This window comes from Nannospalax galili, unplaced genomic scaffold (assembly GCF_000622305.1).
Source record: "Nannospalax galili isolate Female #2095 unplaced genomic scaffold, S.galili_v1.0 scaffold62, whole genome shotgun sequence".
NCBI classification, from domain to species: domain Eukaryota; kingdom Metazoa; phylum Chordata; class Mammalia; order Rodentia; family Spalacidae; genus Nannospalax; species Nannospalax galili.
This window is the reverse complement of record NW_008348573.1, coordinates 682,613-689,297: the sequence shown is the minus strand read 5'-3', so window position 1 is coordinate 689,297 and position 6,685 is coordinate 682,613.

Genomic DNA, 6,685 nt, shown 5'->3' with positions numbered 1-6,685 from the left:
GAGTGGGTTGCTCTGGGTGAGAAGGGTCAGGAAGCAGTATTGGTTCCCCAGGTGTCTGGGGCCCCAAGACTAGGAATGGCGCAGGGCTAAAACTAGGAGTATAGAAGGGCGAGGCGGGGGGGATGGAAGGGTGAATGTGGCTTAGGGAGTCCCGGCGCAGAGAGCTGCGTTATAGACTTACCCCAAGAGGCCTGAGGATAGTAGTGCAGGCTAGGAGAGTTAGCTGGTGGTGCAGGCCCAGGGAACCAGCGAGAGGTGAGGGCGGGGCCAGGACCAGAAGTGGTGCTCCTGAAGCCCAAGAAAGGGACTGCGTTGCTCTGGGTGAGAAGGGTCAGGAAGAAGTATTGGTTCCCCAGGTGTCTGGGGCCCCAAGACTAGGGGTGGCTCAGGGCTCAAACTAGGAGTATAGAATGGCGAGGGGGGGGGATGGAAGGGTGAATGTGGCTTAGGGAGTCCCAGCGTGGAGAGCTGCGCTGTAGACTTACCCCAAGAGGCCTGAGGATAAGTGTGCAGACTAGGAGAGTTAGCCAGTGGTGCAGGCCCAGGGAAGCAAGGAGAGGTGAGGGCGGGGCCAGGACCAGAAGTGGCTCCTGGAGCTCTGGGTGAGAAGGATGAGGAAGCAGTATTGGTTCCCCAGGTGTCTGGGGCCCCAAGACTAGGAATGGTGCAGGGCTCAAACAAGGAGTATAGAACAGCGAGACGGGGGGATTGAAGGGTGAATGTGGCTTAGGGAGTACCGGCGTGGAGAGCTGCGCTATAGACTTACCCCAAGAGGCCTGAGGATAGTAGTCAGATTTTTTTTTTTTAGTGAGACTAGTCATAGTGTTAGTAGTTTTGAGAAATGCATAGAAATGGATAACTTTTTATGTGTAAGTTATCTAAAACTGTTTGTAAAATTTACTGGCTTTTCATTAATATCAAATTCAAGTTTGATTTAGTCTTAGGGAAAGACAAGAATTCTGATTCTGTGCCTCACTTTTTACTGCTCTTTATATCTGATTATTATGTATAATAGAAGAAAGCTAAAAACATCCCATTGTTTAGTTTGCCTGATAGAGAACTGAAAAAAAATATGCATTTATTCTAAATACAAATTCTTTGATTTACCATACTTGAAACACCCTCAAATTAAAAGAAAAATGAAAGAGACTGAATCATTGATAAGATTAGAGACCCATCATGAAGTAATTTTAAAGCTTGCTTTCAGTATATAAGCAAGCATTTGTCCAGTTATCTCTAAGTGAACTGCTATAAAAATGAGAGTGCAAATTGTCTGTGAAGCTACAGTGCGTGACAAGTCAAAGAAGACGGTGAGAAAAAGCAATAAATACAAAAAGGCATTTTTGATGTCATCTGAGCTTTCATGGGCTACTTACTCAATTCTGGTTAATTTTTATGCACACAGGGAAAGGGTTCTATGGCACAATGCTGCTTACTGTCTGGTTCCAGAATTTAGAGAAACGACTTAGGCAGCTTGTGTGAAGGGCTAATGATGTTAGCAGCTGAGGAAGACAGTGGGTAAAACTGATAAGCCTGAATTTCTCCTGTGCTATATTATCCTTAGTCCCTCTTCCTAAGCAAAGTTTAAAATCTGTGCATATCTTTTGTAGCTAGAAGCAGAATAGAACAGAGAACCGAGCGTTCCAGATGTAGAGTCTCATCTGCTTTCTACTACCTAAACTGAAAATTCTTTTTTGTTTTCATTGTTGAATTTTTAAAATTTTAATTTAACTTTTAAAAATTTGATGTATATGAGTGTATACCTGCATGTATGTAAGTGGACATGTGTTGTGCAATGCCCATATAGATCAGAAGAAGGTGTCAAATCCCCTAGAACTAGAGTTACAGACAGTTGTTAGCTCCCATGTAGGTACTGGGAATCAAACTTGAGTCCTCTGGAAGACCATGTTCTTAACTGCTGAGCCATTTCTCCAGCACCCAGCGCTGAGGGTTTTACAAAGTTAATTTAATGTATTTCTTGACAATTTCACAGATGACTGTAATACGCTCCAGCCACCTCCATCACTGACCCACTCTTATTCCTCTTCCATGCCCACCAACTTTTGTCCTTCCACCAAAAATTTCTTTAATCTTTCTGAATCTCATTTTACTTGTTTCTAAAATGGTAAAAACATCCTGTTTTACTGAAGATTAACAGAAGATGGAGGTTACACGATGCTCAGTATATACAGCCTGCGTTATGTTTTGAGGCATATCCATATTATTTCCACTTTTGTATGACTACTTTTATCATTGCAATACTTTACTTTGGTCAAAAATCAGTCATTTACTAGAAATAAAAGTGGTATTTTATACGATTCAATTTTCATATAAAGCACAATGAAAGACAAATTGCAAATATTTTACTGTATTTGGATTATGCTTTTTTTAGGTCTGTTGAAGGAAGATTCTTACTAAAAGTCTTCTAAGATTGTAATAAGCCTGTATCATTGTCCAGAATAATAGTACACATATCTGAGCATTTCTATAATTCATTCATGAAAATTGCTGTAATATAAAATAGCTTAGTGATTACTAAAACTAGATGATGTTCAAAATCACTTGGGGAGCTTTTAAGGCACATAGAAAAAATATCACATACCAGACCTTCTGACTTAAAGCTATGAAATAGACATCTATATTACCATAGGGAACACTTCTAATGGTCAGACTGAAGTGGCAGTTGCTCATGAAATTGATTTATTTTAGAAATGTTATGCCTTTATTACACTGATGCAAAAATACTGTCTCCCCTTGTGCTAGTTAACATTATGCTATATTTTAGGACAAATTTTCAGAAATGCTTGAAGAATAAAAATAGGTTCCTCTCTTTTTGTTATCATTATTGTTCAGTTATGCTAGTCTAAGTTTCTTAATATGTAAGAATTCTGAAATTCATTTTTAATTTTTGTGAATTTCATATAATGTATTTTGATCATAGTTAGATTTCCTGTATCTGCACCCCCTTCTTAGTCCCCACCAAATTTATATACAAATATATATGAATTTTGATGGGTAGTATCTCACTATGTAGACTAGACTAGCCTCAAACTAAAGATCCTCCTGTTTCAGCCTTGGTTTTTTTTTTTTTTTTGGAGATTTACGTGTGTGTGTGTGTGAGAGGGGGATGCGCGAGAGAGAGAGAGAGAGAGAGAGAGAGAGAGAGAGAGAGAGAGGTGTTTCCCTGAATGTTTTGGTGTGGGTTAATTCATTGGAGCCTGGTCAACCTACTAAAAGTCTCACTCTTCGATGCGACAGAATCTCCCCTTCTAAGCAGTCATCAGTTGCCTGCAGTTCCTCAGATAGGATTAGGGTTTCTTACTCACTTTCCCTGTCCCTGTTTGGGTTTTTTTTTTTTCTGAAAACTCTGTTTCCATCTACCTCTTCTGGCTCTTACAGTCTTTCAAACAGTGCTTTCACAATGATTCCTGAGCCTTGGGAGGCAGAAGTTTGTTATAGGGGTCCTATTCAGGGATAAGCACTCTACAGACTCTTATTTTCTGCACACTGGCCAGTTGTAGTTCTCTGTGTTAATCATCACCTGCTGCATAAGGAAGCTTCTCTGCTGAGATATGAGAGATGCATTAATTTATGGGTATACAAAAAGTCATTAGAAATCATTTTAGTACTATAAGTCTTTAGCAGCATAGTTGTATTGGGCTTTTCTCCCATGACCTGTGGAGTGTCTAGTCTCAGGCTCCTAGGCTTGATATCAATGTCAGGTAAGGACTCCATCCTGTGAAGCAGACTTTAAATCCAATTAGAAAGTAGTTAGTTGCTCCTATAATATTTATGCCACTATTGCAACAGTGGGCATATCTTCTAGGCAAGGTGTTGTAGCTCGCAGAGTTTACAACTGGATATGTCTCATGCTGAATTTTCTCTTCAGGTAGTTTTTATAGTACTTTCAAGCACTATGAAAGCTGGATAGAGATGAGGCTTTGAGGTCAACACCAGCTTGACTTCTCCTTGTTTGTTCTACAGTTCATGTATATAGTATCTTAAAAAATAAGGTCTTTCCATGAAGTTCTGGCAAGTAACCAAAAGCAGGGGCAATAACCAGTAATTTTGATGGTCTATAGGATCCCTGGTCAACAACTTAAAAAATGGGAATCCATTCCTGGAATTGGACTTTTACTATATAAGCCTATGCTATCTAGTAGGGACTATGTCCCCTGTTATAAGGTAAAGCCTTTTGATCTCTTTTTATAATATATGTATATATTTTAAGAAGTTTATTTTTCATTTTTTACAAAAACTTTATTAAGAATTTCATACTGGCCTTAGAACAGAGTATGTTGCTAACAGGCCCAAGGACATTTTGACTTTTTAGCCAAGAAACTGGCTACATTTCATTGGGATCTTTTTACCCTAACTGCCTAGCCAATTCCTACCTCCTATTCTTATCATGCCGTCCTCTGAAGGGGTTACCCAAATTGCCAGTAGGGACACGGACTTCTTTGTTTTCTTCCATGCTGAAAAGGGATGCAGGGTGAGGCAATTGGAGTACCCCTTCAGTGGGTCTTTCTAAAAGACTCCTAAATTGCATAACTCTTATCTCTAAGGGGAAAAGAAAGTTCTTGAATCCTGACTAGGAGATGTGAAGGATAAGTAAAGGCAAGAGTAATTAGCATTACATTCCCTAGACAGGGAACTAGGGAAAAGTCAGAATAGGGCAATTTTCAAATGTTCATATGAGAGTCCATTGGAATTTCTTGACAAGGGCTAGGCTGGCCTTGAACTCACAGAGATCCACCTGCCTCTGCCTCCCAAAGGCTTGCCCCTCATCCCTTTTAATCCTTCCTGCTCTATTAATCACTTTTCTCCTTTTATAACATTGGATTCTACCTCCTCTCCCAGGCGACCCCCCCCGCCACTTTATGGCCATTTATAATTTTGACATTCTTAACTCACTCAACAAATGGAGTAAGTATGGAGTTCACAGAAATCCCTTCTCAGAGAGCCAAAATAGGTTTGCCCATAGTAATTAGAGAAACTTAGGAGATGACCTGATGTGCTTTTGTTTGGTTTATCTATTATTTAAAATTAAACAATTTATACAAAATGCTGGGAAATGAGGTGCAACTAGGGTATGCAGTGGGAAAGAGATGTGAAGAGAGATCAGTGACTTTTTTCTTCCTTGGATTGTTTACATTAAAACCTACATTAACACTTTTTGAATTTTGTAAAAGGAATTAACCACCAAGAAGGACTGACCACAAAGCATATGTGAGTGAAGGAGGAGGAGGGTTTTTCAATCCTAGAGCTTTAATTAACTAATCCTGGTCTCTCTGCCCCCTTTGATTTGTAAGTTTTATACACAACTGTAGTTAGCTCAGGAGGTCTTGTTATTCGGGTTTAGCTAAAAACTGTAGGTCTCTTCGTAGAGTTTTCTTTTTAAATTTTGATGGGGACATTGGCCGAACAAATATTTCATTTTCCTCTTAACTCTCTTTTAAGCAAACTGACAGTGCAAGTGTGGTGATGAATGGCAGCTGACAAAGTGCTTCAGTATCTGGAGACAGCAGGGCACTGCAAGCGTGGATGAATGGAAAGGTTTTATTTCCTAGCACAGGGAACAGCCATTTTGTACCTTTCTGTTGTTCTGTAGGAAGAAAGACCTGGTGTTTCTGGATCTGATATCTTTTTGTAGATAAAGTCTCTGTATGTATAAGAATTAGAAATTAGTAAAACATTGAAAATGTGCAGTTCAGACCAATGAAAATATATCATAGAGTACTTAAAAGACAACTATTAAACTTACAAATATTTTTAACGTTACTAAGTTTGACAAAAAGAAAACAACTCAGTTTCTTTTAAATATTTATGCTTTTAATTGCTAAAAACATGTAACAATCAATGGTATTAATTAAAATACAAATAAACTTGCTGTTTTTACAAATTCAAAAAAAGAAACTACATCTCTAATGAAAATATATCATAGAGTACTTAAAAGACAACTATTAAACTTACAAATGTCTGCCATGAAAAATCCACTGTGGACCTTTAATGATGTCAAACACAAATTTTTCATGGATGCTTGGTATTTGTTTGTAGTGATTCCATGCATCATTTTAGAAAATAAAAGTAAGCTTTTATATTTTATGAAGCTCTAAATTATAATATTATGAAGTTTTGCTGAAAAAAAAACTATAAGACTTGAGTTACAGAATGCCAGAGCTGTATTGGTTTGAGAAATTTTTATGTATTTTATGTTAATAGATTTTAAAAAGAGACAGAAAAGATGAAAACAGAGTTTCTGAAAGCCATGTCTCTAGTTGGTGGTAGAGTCAGGATTTGAACCCGGAATTCCTCACTCAGTTCCTATATGGGTTCAACGCTGCCTTCTCCCTCAGCATTGGTCCTTCTGATTTGCTTGGTCTGAGAAATAAGATTTAACAATGTAACCCTTTTAACAATCTTATTTAGCAATATAACCTTTTGTATAAACGTTTGTATTTATTTGTTCTGTAATGAAAAGTGCATTTTTGATATTCTACACTGCAGCAAATTAACGGCAGCTCCCTAAATGTATGCTTTGTAATGACATTTTGAATAATTTAGATTAAGCAAGAGCAGAAGTGGAATTGTCAAATCAATGCATTCTGTGACTAATAAGTTGCTAATTTTCTTAGTATTTCTTGCACTGTTCAGACTCTTTTTCCAGGACTGGACTAAGCCTCAG